The 13811-nt window shown below is 47.5% G+C and overlaps 1 long non-coding RNA gene across 1 annotated transcript in view; it reads left to right on the top strand.

The window, feature by feature from the left end:
* LOC129644156 (uncharacterized) overlaps positions 1–13321 on the top strand; it is a 61877-nt gene extending 48556 nt beyond the window's left edge. The window contains exons 3-4 of the long non-coding RNA XR_008710761.1: positions 2112–3059; positions 13198–13321. This is a non-coding gene — a long non-coding RNA (uncharacterized LOC129644156). The remainder of the gene's footprint in view (positions 1–2111; positions 3060–13197) is intronic.
* Positions 13322–13811: the final 490 nt, after the last annotated feature.

Below are 13811 nucleotides of genomic sequence, written 5' to 3' on the forward strand. Positions count from 1 at the left end.
GGTCATCTATTTTACATATGGCAATATACATGTTTCAATGCTATTCTCTCAAATCATCCCTCCCTTGCCTTCTCCTACATAGACCAGAAGTCTGTTCTTTACATCTGTGTCTCTTTTGTTGTCTTGTATATAGGGTCATCGTTACCATCTTTCTAAACTCCATATAGATGTGTTAATATACTGTATTGCTGTTTGTCTTTCTGACTTACTTCACTCTGTATAATAGGCTCCAGTTTCATCCACCTCATTAGAACTGATTCAAATACATTCTTTTGTATAGCTGAGTAATATTCCATTATGTATATGTACCACTACTTCCTTATCCATTCATCTGCTGATGGACATCTAGGTTGCTTCCATGTCCTAGCTATTGTAAAAAGTGCTGCAATGAACTTTGGCGTACATGTGTCTCTTTCAATTCTGGTTTCCTCAGTGTGTATGCCCAGTAGTGGGATTGCTGGGTCATATGGAAGTTCTATTTCCAGTTTTTTAACGAATCTCCATGCTGTCCTCCACAGTGGCTGTACTAGTTTGCATTCCCACCAACAGTGTAAAAGTGTTCCCTTTTCTCCATATCCTCTCCAGCATTTATTGTTTATAGACTTTTTGATGGCAGCCATTCTGACTTGTGTGAGATGGTACCTCATTGTGGTTTTGATTTGCATTTCTCTGATAATGAACAATGTTGAGCATCTTTCATTGTCACTGTCTTATTCTCCTCCATGTCTTTCACTCTGTCCCCCACCCACCCCCTCCCACGAGTGAAGAATTGCATCTCTCTCTCAGATCATATCTCTCCCCAGTCTCCAAGACTCTGTATTTCTGCTTTGCTGCTGTCTCCACTTGGATGTCTTACAGGCATCTCAAACTTAGCATGTGAAAAAATCCCTCATCAGCCCCAAATCTGTAGCCCCCAAAACGGTCCTCTTGTATTTTCTGTCTTAGAGAGCGGTACCTAACTGTGGATTAAATCTCTGTGTCAGAAACCTTGGTTTTGTTCTTGATTATTCTGTTGCCCTCTGTTGCCCTGCCAGTCTCCAGTCTCATATGATTGCTGACTCCATTCTTGCTGGAGCTGCCTTCATTCTGTCTTGGGTCACTACAGCCAACTCATGACTGTCTTTCTTTCCCTAATCCTACCACATTTAATCCATCCTTGAACGCACTGTCAGAGTGATCCTGAAATACAAATCAGTATCATTCTGCTGATCAGTCCCTTTTAATAGCTTTCCTTCCACCCTTCAATCCAAGCATCTCCAAATGGTTTGGGGAAGAGGAGTCCCTGGGACAGCAGCGTCAGCATCACTTGGAAACTTACTAGAAATGCAAATTCTCAGGCGCCAGCCCAGATCTGAGTCAGAAACTCTGGGGTTGGGGCCTAGAAATCTGTTTAACAAGCTCTCCAGGTGATGCAGGATAAAGTGTGATTATCAGCGACTCAGGAAGCCATTCACATCTCTAGTTCCATTGTTAGGATAAAACATCTGTCTCTTCCCTGCTCTGACCACACTGAACAATTTGCCTGGTTAACACAGGGCTCCTTCTGCTAATTCCTGATCAGTGCCTCACTTCCTCCAGGAAGCCTTCCCTGACAGTTCTCTAGCTGAGATAGGCATCCCCTCCTCTGTGCTCTCAAATCCCCTGTGCTTCAGTCTATCACAGCTCTTATCTCGCTGTGGTGTAATTGCCTTTTTACCAGGCTGCATCTCCCACTAGACTGTGAGCTAGTTCAAAAGACAGATTGTCTTTCATCTCTGATTCTCTGGGGCCTGGCTCTCTGCCAGGCCTGGAGAAGGGGCGTAGTCATGACGTCCTGATGGGGGAGTATCAGGTCTGCCTTTACTGGGGTTGCTGGGCTACAGAAACACTGTCAGCTGTCGGAGCAAGTGCACTCTGCCTCCTCGTGTGCCTCTGGACGGCTATTTTAAAAGTAGTAGGGCTGGGGTTTGATCTCTTCCTGCTTGTTTCATTTCAGCCCTGGGGAGCTGGAGGCTGGCATGTGCTAATTGGATGACGGCATTGGGTCTGACTGGCCTTGTAAATGTGTACACAGGCAGTGAACGGAGCACAATTCAAACAGAATCATCTTGAAGATGCTTTGATTCCCACAGCTAAGCAGTCTGACCCTGCACTCCTGGGATCTTGGCAGAACTCTGCTGTACTGCTATCGGTGAAAGCTGGACTTGGGAATCAACTCTGCGGGGAAATGTTGCTGTCACTGCTCTGTCTTTCCAGACTTCCCAGACTCCATAAACCCTGCAAGGTCTTAATTTGTCCATCTTCACAGTGAGCATCATCCAGACTAGTCACGTGTTCTGCCAAGTGCTTCAGGTATAAAGCTTTCCAAGTGAGTGACTCCCAGGTGAGTCAGTGGTCCTGACATGACAGCACAGGGCATTAGCTATGCACCTGGAAGCGCATCAGAGCAGAGGGGGAGGTTGAGGGGTGCCCTGGTCTTAAGCAATCTGGGAGCCCAGAGGAAGAACTGTCCAGGTTGTAGATGCTGAGAGAAAACAGCAGAGAAACGCTGGTTGCTTATCTGAAAGGAGCTATGCTCCTCCACCCTGCTTCCTCCTTTAGTGGCAGCTTCTACACCCCTTCTACAGTGGTTTAGGAAGCGGAGGTCCAAGAGACAGACAGGGCAACGTTTGAGCTTCATGGAGCAATTCCGTTGCTGTTGATCCCTTGTGAAGCCACAACCCTATACTGCATCTGTCAAATAGTCAGCTTTCTCTCACCAGCTGCCCCTCAGACCAAAACTGTCATTTTAAGGCAGTGGTCCTTCATCTATTTTGGGTGGTCAGGGACCCTTTGGAGAATCCTAGAAAATGATAGCATTTCTCTCCAGAAAAAGAAGCAGTTCCCTTAGATGCATATGTTTTGGTCTCATTTCAGGTGGTTTGTGATATCGCTGAGGTCTAACCCATAGGAACCTGTAGACAGCTGAGAAGGAGTCCCCACTGCTAGTTGCTCCCGGTCTTTCCTGCACCAAGGTCCCCTCTTGGATCAACTCACTCCTGAAGCCCCAGGCAGAACGGCTCCCTCCTCAGCACTCACAGGTACGGAGCTGACTGCAGAGCAAAGCACAGCAGGGGACTTGGCTCTGGAGTCAGGCTCCCAGCTGCTGCCCGGATTCCTGTTCTGGCCTACTGCTTACCCAGCTGCTGCCCAGGTTCCTGTCCTGACTCACCTGCTTACCCGCCGTGTGGAGCCCCTGCCAGTTGTGGTTTCCAGGAATACACACACACTCTCCTATGCAGGAGAGATTCATCTCAGGCTACTTGAAGCAGAGGCCACATAGATCCAAAGCTCTCTGCAACCCAGCTCCTCCAGGAGAGCCCGCCAGGCCCCAGGGGGCTGCCGAGCTTCGTTCATATTCATCACTGCTGGGAGCTGCACCTTTCCTCCAGGCTGTGTGGGGATGTGCATCACCATGGAAACGCTAGAGGTGAACTCACTCAAGTGTTGGCAAGTGGAATTTCTCTTTGGAGCTTGAAAAAATGGAGATCAGGCTCACCGTGTCACAGAAAGGAAAGATGCCCTCAAAACAACCTGCACACTCTCGATTCCATTTGAGGACTTCCTCTTTAAATAAAAGCTGAACAGTAAATGAAAGATAAATGTTTTCAGTCTCTAGCTTGGCGGCCCCAGAGAGTCCACTTGGAATGGACAGGCCAATTCCTTCTGGCTTTGCTAACCTGCTACATCTTGTAGAGTGGATAACACATTCTGTCTGAAAAGAAATGGGGTGACATCTCAGAGCTGATATTTCAAATAGATGAAGTTGGAGCCCAGAATAGACCCTTGTGCTTCTTGGCCACTTCTGGTCCTTTGCCTGCTTTTTGTGCCCAGGATACATTTTCTAAATGAGGATCTGATAGGCTCCTGGTGGCTAAGCTTCTTAAGGATGTATTTGCTCACCTGGGCAGGCTCCAAGATCCCTGTGGTCATAACTACTCACAGGTCGCCCTGCCCTCAGATTTTTGAGAGCTGTATGCCAGCTCCCAAGCGCTAATTTGGGCAGTGAGAGACCACATCTGGGCTGCCTGGACTGGGGCGGGGAGGAGAACCAGGGAAATCAGGGAATGGAGAGAGTGTGGGAGGTGCTGGAGTGGAGCTGGGCACTAGGGTAGCTCACAGTAGACTTTGGCTAGCAGGGGATCTGAGCACATCTGTGGCTTTGAGGAGGTCATCAGTGTGGCTACTTGAACTGTAGTTCATCCTCAGTGGACAACAATCTTTCTTGTCTTTTTTTTCTCCACTGGGCAGAAAGAGCACTGATAATACTTCCTCTCCTTCCATCAAGGGTGGGTTTTGACATATTGTGTCCAATATGGACACATATTTTTTAAGGTTTTAAAGCTTGGCTTTGCTTGTTCATTCATTCATCAACAGGAGTGTGTCAGGTAGGGCCTAAGGAAACAACCTTCTCGCAAATAGTTATGGACCAGGATGGCAGACTGAATATATGGTTACAGATAAAGACACAAATAAAGTAAGTGCTTTCAGCAAATGCCTCTATGGTGACAGTTATAACTTTTCTGTTTCTATCAGAGGTTTTGATTACTGTGTCAAAGGCAGATAAGAGACGGACAGACACCCACAGAAATTGGTTTTGAGACTAAGATCAGTGTTTCACTTTCCCAGGTGAGAACAGACAGGTCAGTTGAAATGCAGTCTAGGGGAGGGATAAATTAGGAGCTTGAGATCGACATACACACATTACTGTATATAAGATAGATAACCAACAAGCACCTACTGTATAGCACAGGGAACCATACTCAGTATTGAGTAATAACCTATATGGGAAGAGAATCTGAAAAGAATGAATATTTGTAAATATGTAACTGAATCACTTTGTTGTACACCAGAAACTAGCCAACATTGGAAATCAACTATACTCCAATAAAATGACAAAAAAAAAAAAAAAAAGAGAAATGCAATCTAACCTAATCCATTCTGTGCTTGTATGGTTATATCTTAGTTTTCTCCATATTAAACTTTAGTCAGAAAATTAGAATATACTATGTTTCCGAGTCCCTGATATAGGAAGAGCTGAGGTTTTGGAGAAGTTGGCACGTGGGGTCAATGATTCTTCTCCTGGTATCTGACTTAGGGCTGCCCAGGGCACAACTCAGGGGGCATCATTTATGTAGATTACGTTGTGGGTGGTGCTTCTGAACTGTGCAACTGGACAGCCCTGGTACGGGGGCTCTGAGGGTTGTTTTTAGAGACAAGTGGGGACTAAAATCTGGGAGGCAAGCAGGAGAGGAAGAGGTGCTCCAAGGAGTATAAGAACTCCAGAACAAGTCGGTGCAGGTGGGGTGGGTGGTGTGCCATTGACATGGCAGAATGGCATTGCCAGACGTCAATGTGACAAGCAGGGTGATGGTGGGTGAAGCCAACAGGAGAATGAACAAGAACTCATGGAGCCAAGACCAGTTTCTTTAGGAGGCTTCCAGAAAAGCAACAAAATAGAGACATCTGAAGTGCTACCATTTCGTAGGTGCAGGCTATTTGTCTACAGCTTTGGGGACAAACTTGTGAAATGGTGATAGTATGATTCACTATTTAGTGGGGCCCTGGGTCATGTGGGCTTCCTGTTTGGCACATAGCTCTCAGGAGGATTATTGTTTTAGAAAAGGAATGCTTGTTTCCTTCTTGAGGTCCTCAGGGAGAGAATTACAAGGAGAGGACTAGAAATAATGTTGCAATTGCACCTGTGTTGAGTGTCTAGCTTCTCTTTCCTCCTAGCAGAGCTGACAAAATTTCAGCTGATTTCTTCTTCTTCCAGGGCACAGGCCTAGACTACATCTCCCAGCTTCCTTTGTAGCTAGGGGCAACCATGTGACCAAGTTCCTGCCAATGGCATGTGAACCAAAGTGGTATGAGCTGTTTCCAGGCCTGGCATAAAACATCTCAAGTACCATGTTCCACAATCTTTCCATTTCTTCTGGCTTGATATGGATCAGCATGGTGACCTGGGAAGCTGCATGTTGAAAGTAGTGGAAGCACAATTTGGAAACAGTCTTGAGTCCCTAAATCACCGCTCACAGAAGACCTGTTTGCCAGTAAGGAACCTCCACTTGGGACTTTACACAACTAAGATAAGTCTATATCAGGTCTGAGCCATCATACAAGTTAGGGTTTGCATGTTTCAGCAGCAAGTAGTACTTTCACTAAAGCACTGTTAGTCTTGAGTTTCCCCAGAGTCAGGTCCGACTGCTCTGAATCTGGAGTCTACTTCTGGTCCAATCAGTGTGGTAAAGGGGCTACAAAGAGCAAACCATGGTTATCTCTGTTCAAGAAATAGCCTCTCTCAGCAGGGGCTACAGTGGGGAAATTTTTCTTGGGACCAAGAGCATGGCAGTTACCTTGACTTACTGTCTAATGCTATTGTGGGAAAAATCCCAGTAGAACTCCACAATCTGAAATCTGCCTTCTAGCTACTTCCCTTCTTACTCCCAGTTCTTCTCTTTGCAGCAATAGTTAAGTCCCGTCTCAGTTGTCCTGTTTCCAGGGGTTCTCTTCTCCCATCTCCCTACCCTGCCACCCCCAGTTCTGACTTGGTTCCTTTGATGGCCTGGTCCCTGAAGCACAGGCTTTGCAGTTACATGGACATCAGCTCAAATCCAACTGTCTCCACAAACTAGCCTGGTGGTGATAAACACCTTTTCTCTCTGAATCCCAACCTCTTCATCTGTACAGTGGAGATGGAGACACTTCTTACGGTTGTTGGTGTAAATATTTACTGAGATCCCATGCCTGAAGCACCTAACACTGTGCCTGGTAGCGGTGTCTGTGATTTCTGTGTGTTTGATGTTGTGATTTAGCCCTCTCACCATCCTGGTGGGGGCTTCCCAGGTGGCGCTAGTAAAGAATCTTCCTGCCAATGCAGGAGACACAAGAAACGTGGGTTCGATCCCTGGATCAGGAAGGTCCCCTGGAGGAGGGCATGGCAACTCACTCTAGTATTCTTGCCTGGAGAATCCCATGCACAGAGGAACCTGTGGGCTACAGTCCATGGGGTTGTGAAGAGTTGGACATGACTGAACAAATGAGCACCAGCACAACAACCATTCTGGCCAGTGGCTCTGAATATGCTGCAGTTGGTCCAAATCCTGTGGAACTTGGATCTGAATACAATTCTTCTGCAGCTGGTATTCAGCTGACATCAGTACAGGGTACGTCTTCTTCTCATGATGCTGGTACTGTATTCATGCTCCTTTCCTCTGGTTAGTGGGCCCGCCAAAAACTTGTTCTCAGCTTGACCCTCACACTGTCAGGGCAGTAGCTTCCTACCAACACACCCGGTCCATTGAAGACATCCCTCTTGGGACTTACCTGGTGGTCCAGTGGTTAAGAATCCACCTGCTGATGCAGGGGACACAGGTTCTAGCTCTGGTCTGGGAAGATTCCACATACCATATGGCAACTAAGCCCGTGTACTGCAACTACTGAACCTGTGCTCTAGAGCCTGTGAGCTGTAACTGCTGAGCTGCAACAAGAGAAGCCATTGAAATAAGAAGCTTGAGCACCGCAATGAAGGGTAGCCTCCCTCGCTGCAACTAGAGAAAGCCTGCTTGCAGCAACAAAGACCCAGCAGTCATTAGAAAAAAAAAAATCCCTCTTTGTTCTGGGCCTTGACATCTCAGGGCACTGCCAACTGGGAGATGTTTTGGGGGAGCCTGGAACATTCTAAAAGATCTTTGAAAGGATTTTATAGAACTATCATTCCTTGCCTTTCTTGGATTATGGGTCCTCTGGAGATTTTGATGAACACTCTGGATATTCTCTTTACAAAGATATCCAGACACACATAGACAAAGAGTTTTGCTACTACCTGGAAGGCCTCCAGGGAGTCAGCCCTTGGCTGGCAGGTTGGGCTGGTACACGCCTGCCCTTCCTGGGGAGCGGTGGGCTCTCCCTGGAGAGGGCGCTCCAGGCAGCCTCCCCACCCGGTGGCCTCAGCAAAGTGAGGATGATTCAGGCATTTTTCTCATCAAGTTCAAATCAGCTGTGTGAAACCTCAGTGGAGCCTTCTCTCTGCCCTCCTAGTCATCTGCCTGAACAACCCTACAGATTCTGAACGTTAATCAGTGTCATTGGGAGTCTGCTGATGTTACATGCAACTTAATTGGTTCTTTGGAGGAAAGAGAGTCACCATCTAGGAGTGTAGGCTGGGGGCAGGAAGGCACAGAGGGAAGGGAAAATGACACTGAGCTGGGAAAAGATCAAGTGTGCCCTTATTGCATCTCCGAGATTGCAACCCGAGAGGAGCCTGCTTCTGCTGATGGGGCTTAAAGAGGTTCTCCGAAGCACTGAGACAAGGCGGCCGCCTCGCCCTCCCCCATCTTTGTTTCTCTCCCCGCTTTTCCGCATGTGGAACCACATCCAGCGGGGAGCTGGGGGTAGTGGGGGGAAGGGAGAGCCCATCCACTTGACTGTCAGAGCTGATCACTGCTGACCTTATCAAAACGCAGAATCAATACATTCTCCTCCCAGCAGCCCAGAAAAATCACAAGGAGTTTGAACTGAAGCAATTTGAAGTGCAGAATTGTCCTAAGCAGAAGACAAGCTGGTAAATGGTTGGGTCTCTGAGTTCTCCCGCACGCAGAGTCAGGCGAGGCCAGTAGCCTCACTAGAATTTTGGTGAAGGATGGGCACCCGATGAGGGGAGAATCCACAGCAGTCTTTGTGCCCTGTGCCCCTTGCTGGCTGACCCTCTGGGATCAGAGTACTACCTGTGCTGGGAAGGAGGCGTTGGGGATTGGGGCACAGAACGCAAGGCAGTGACCTTGGCTCCCCAGGACCCTTCAGCAGGCTCTGGGGAAGGCCCTCTCCCTGCCAGACCCTGGAGCAGAGGCCTCTAGGGTCTACTGCACCCTTAGAAAAGCCACACTGTGTCACTGGTTTAGTGCTAAGGGGCCTTCATGATGCTACCACCTCCCACTTTCCTCTCATTTCTTTCTCCTCTTTCTCTTTTCTATAGTCGTGCTTTCTAGTCCTTGTCTCTTTCTACTTTGCCTCTTTTTTCAGGAGGGAGAAGACCAGAAGGAAGGAATGGAATAGAAGCCATCGTGGGTGGAAGGAGATAGATGAGGTCCCCGGTGCTGGTGGAAGTCTCTGCCTTCTTGCAGAATCCGTATTCTGCGGGTCACTGTGTGTGGCAGGTTTGGTATTGGGGTGAGCATTGAGAGTGCAGGCTCTCCGGGACACCAGAGGCTATCTCCCTGGGGCCAGCTGACCGGAGCTAGATGTCCTCCATCCCTTCCCTGGCCTTCTAACAACAAACCAGTGTCTTGAGTATATTTCCCAAAGACATCAACTCCTTAAACATGTCTCCATCTCTTGTTTCTGGCCATTCCTGCCATTTCAGAGCTCACAGTGGCTGGAGCCAGCATGGCTCATGTGCCCTGGGCTGGCAGAACCATCAGGCGTTACTGTACTACACACACTGGACAACAGTTGCCCACCCTGTCTCTCTCTTACTTGTTGCTGACATCCTTGAGGACAGCAGCAGATCTGAATTATCCTGGTGTCTCCAGAGCCCACCCCAGGAGACTGCACAGAGCAGAGCCCAGACCCTGGCATTCCCAAGGGACCAGAGCTCATCAGGAAGGCAGGGCTACCTTCACCAGAATCCACACAGAGGAGTCTAGATCAGCCCTTTTGTGGCCTCATGGTTTTGTTGTTGAGCAAGTACACAACAGCAGGGCTGGCTACCTTACCTTGCCAGCCTCATGACACTAATGTGTTTTCATTCCTTTGCGTGTTCGGTGGCCTCTGCCTGGAAAGCATCCTACAAATGCAGAATTAATTGCTCTCTTTTCTGAGTTCCCAAAGGATGATGTACTCAAGGTTTTCAGAGCACTGATCACATTGTGCTCTATTGGTTGTTTGCATGACTGTCTCCTCCTATGTAGGCATTCATCCCACAAATACTCATTGAGCATCTTTGGTGTGGGGATATGTGAGGAACAGCACAGGCAGGGCTCTGGCCCTCATGGAGCCAAGTGGGAGGATGAATGGCCATGGCAGTGCCAGGTGTAGAGTAAGCCCACATCAAATGTTCATTGAATGGAAATGAGGGTGTGGTATTTGGAGAGGCTGGATGGAGAAGGGGGCCAGGAACACAAGAGGGAAGCACATTTAGGGAGATGATGTCTTACTGTTATCATCCAGAGAATTTAGTAGTGGGAGGGGAGAAAAGGGAGCAGAAACAAGGAAATCTCGTCGACTGAGATGGGCTGGGGAGAGAGTCCAGCAGGTTAGGCTGCTGCAAGGACAGCATTAATCAGGAGCCTCTGCACTATGGGGTTCACCCAATGGTGTGTCTGCAAGGATTCTGCCAGCCCTTTAAACCAGCCACCACTGCCACCACCATGCCACCACCCAGGTCTTCAGATACTGGGGATAGGAGAATGGTTATCAGGAGGGTATACATGAAGCAGCAGGGGCAAGTGGGCCTGGTGCCAAATTTGTTCATTGAGGGGAGTGTGAGGCACCTGATTTTTTAATATCACATTGACAAATGGAGGGAAACCATCCCTGAGCAAACAATAAAACAGCAAGGATGAAGCATCACTGGCTTGCATCCTCCCCTTGAGGGAAGGAGAAAGTGAGGTGGGGGACAGATGGGAGTGGTACCCTGGGCCTCCTAGGTCCCTGGCATGCAGAGCCCATACCTATGACTGGTGTTGGAAGGAGGCTTCCAGCTCCCTGTGCAGTTTAACACACCCAGTGGCAGGTGAGGCTGCCAGCCTGCCAGCTGTCAGGGTCTCTTGACAGAGCAGCTGGGAGTCAGCCCCATTGGAGCAGAGGAGCACTGGTGCCTGACCTTTCTTCCCAGCGAATGCCTTCCCACACAACTGGGCATCTGCGGCCTGAGCATCCTGGGAAATTCCCAGTGCCCTAGAAACTCATCAACCCGCGGGCAGGGAGCAGAAACGAACACAGCAGCACCAGCCGCAGATGGCCATATCTTCTAAATAAGCATTTCATTAGTTTGGAACCCGGGGAAAACACAGTTCAAGATATAGAGAAAAATAAATGAGTACGGAGAGCCTGATTTTAAATCCTGCTAGTTATGTTCAGCACGTCCATAAAAGTAAGCAGAGCTCTCTTTTTAAAGGGGCCACTGTTAATTAGCCGAGGCGCCATTCGAGCACTTTGTCTAGTTGCAGCGTGGTTCTGCCATGCCGGGGAGGAGGCATACGGTTCCACATATCCTTTTAATGCCAGCTCCTGTCAGGCGGAAATTGGCTCCTTCACTCTGTAACTGTGCTTTATGGAGGAGCGGAGTGGGAGTAGCAGTCTGGGTGCTTACTTGCTGCCTGCCCCTCCCTCCCGCACTGCCCCCGAAGGCCAGTTCTTCCTCATTCCTCCTTCCCGAGGTTGGTGCTCCATCCCTATCCAAGTGGACACCCGAATCCATTTCTGCAAGCTGTGTGTTCCGTTTCTCTTTCTCTTTAGCCAGTAAGTGATGCCTGAGGGTGCTTTTCATGTTCTTTAACCTCTGATGGCTTGTTCTGATTTTCCGTGCTTTCTGGGGATAGCAGATAGCAGGAGTCCTGCTGCCCTCTCCTCCAAGACCAGGAGTCTAGTCTCATCTCCTCTTGTCTCCCCAACAGGCTTGTCCTGCCCAAGGAGGGGTTCAGACTGGGGCTTACAAAACCTCTAGAATGCCACCGTCATAAGACATTTTAGCAGGTGGCAGGAGATTGTGGGGTACCTGAGACTTGGGTTTGAGTCCTAAGCTGCACCACTGATAACCTTGCTGAACCCCAGTCCCCCATCTGCAGGTTGGGGACAGGAGGCTGTGCTGTGGGGAGGGATGATGGCACAGAGCTCCCAGGCATCTTCCTACCTGCTTCTTTCAGTATTCATGTGCTTGGGTTTATATTAGGTTGAGATCAGGTGACCTTGCAAAAAGCCAGAGAATTTTTTAGTTTTAGGCTGATCCTGGGTGCTGAGGGTCCTGGTTTCTGAGTAGGTCTGATTGGTTTGGATATTCTGAAATGCTCTTGGATGGACCCCATGGATCCTCATTAGTATGATAGATTTTTGAACACCTTCTTGTGTAATCACTGAAGTATTGTATTCTTTATGTTCTGTAATTTTAAAAAGTGTTTTAAATTAACAATTTGTTGTGATAGTTTAACACAATTAGCTGTGTTGTGATAGTTTCAGGTGAACAGCAAAGGGGCTCAGCTGTACGTATATGTGTATCCATTCTCCCCTAAACTCCCCTCCCATCCAGGCTGCCACATAAGATTGGCAGAGTTTCATGTGTTATACAGTAGATCCTTGTTGGTTACCCATTTTAAATATAGCAGTGTGTTCATGTCTGTCCCAAACTCCCTAACTATCCCTTCCCCCATCCTTCCCCAATTTTTATCATGGCGCTATAAGCAGATATTATTATTCCCATTTGATGGATAAAGAAACTGAGACTCGGGGAGGTTAATAATGGGTCCAAAATATCACATTTGATAAGTGTGAGAGCTGAGTTTCTACTGGCCTGCTGACTTTCAATTCTATCCTTCCACCATGCATTGCTATGTCTGCAGAAATCAAAGAATCCAAGTTAAACAATTCCCTAGAGTAGTGCTGTCCACTAGAAAGTTTTCTGTGACGATGGAAAAATCCTACTCTGCTGTGTCCAATATGATAACCGTTAGCCACTTGAAATGTGGCCAATGTGGCAGAATTGAGTTTTACATTTTATTTTATTTTAATTTCTAAATTTAAATAGCTCATGTGGGTAGTGCTTGCCATATCAGACAGTGCGGTGCTACAGTTTGTATTTTGCTAATGCGAGTCCTCAGGAGACCCAGGGGGCTTGTAGCCAGTGGCCCCACTCAAGCTCCTCCCACTTTCCCACCCTCGTAGGCACATTGAATGACTACCTTCTTATAGTTCTGTAATGAATTGTATGCCACCTTCTGCTCATAATGGGCCCTGGGGGCTTTTGTTGGACAGGATGGTTCTCCATCTGGTAGTTTCTTTTCCCAGCTTCCCTTTAACTTCTGGTTTCTGGCCTTCAGTCTCAGTCTCCAGTTTGCTGGGTCAGTTCTATCAGTAGCTATGATTGGCAATCCTATTAGTTTTCTAAGTCACTGGCACGGGGGTACACAGGCTCTTTTTACATTCTTGGCAATTTGAGCATCACATTTCTTTTTCTGTCTCTTTCAGTTCAGTTCAGTTCAGTTCAGTTCAGTCGCTCAGTCGTGTTTGACTCTCCGCGACCCCATGAATCGCAGCACGCCAGGCCTCCCTGTCCATCACCAACTCCCGAAGTTCAGCCAAACTCATGTGCATCGAATCGGTGATGCCATCCAGCCATCTCATCCTCTGTCGTCCCCTTCTCCTTCTGCCCCCAATCCCTCCCAGCATCTGTCTCTTTGGAATATCTTTTATTTAAATTATAGAAGTAGTGCTTGTTGATAATAGAAAATGTAGAAAATATGGGAAAAAATAAGTAAAAACTGGGAGCAATGCCAGTATTCAGACTTTATCACTTTTATAATTTGAGATTTTTTTTTTCTATCAAATAAATGTAGTTTTAACATAAGGAAGATTCCATAGGTAGTCTCAGTTTTTATTTACCAATAGATCATGAGTGTTTTATCATCAAATATACTTCAAAAACATAATTTTAAACAGGTGTACAGTATTTTCTTGTGTGAATATATTAAACTTATGTAACCATATTTCAGTGGAATATTCAGGTTATTACCAATGTTTTGCTATTTTAGGTAGCAAGAATGAACATCCATACGGCTGATTCAGATAATTTCTTGTGTATA

Source organism: Bubalus kerabau, chromosome 2, assembly GCF_029407905.1.
Source record: "Bubalus kerabau isolate K-KA32 ecotype Philippines breed swamp buffalo chromosome 2, PCC_UOA_SB_1v2, whole genome shotgun sequence".
Taxonomy (NCBI): Eukaryota; Metazoa; Chordata; class Mammalia; order Artiodactyla; family Bovidae; genus Bubalus; species Bubalus kerabau.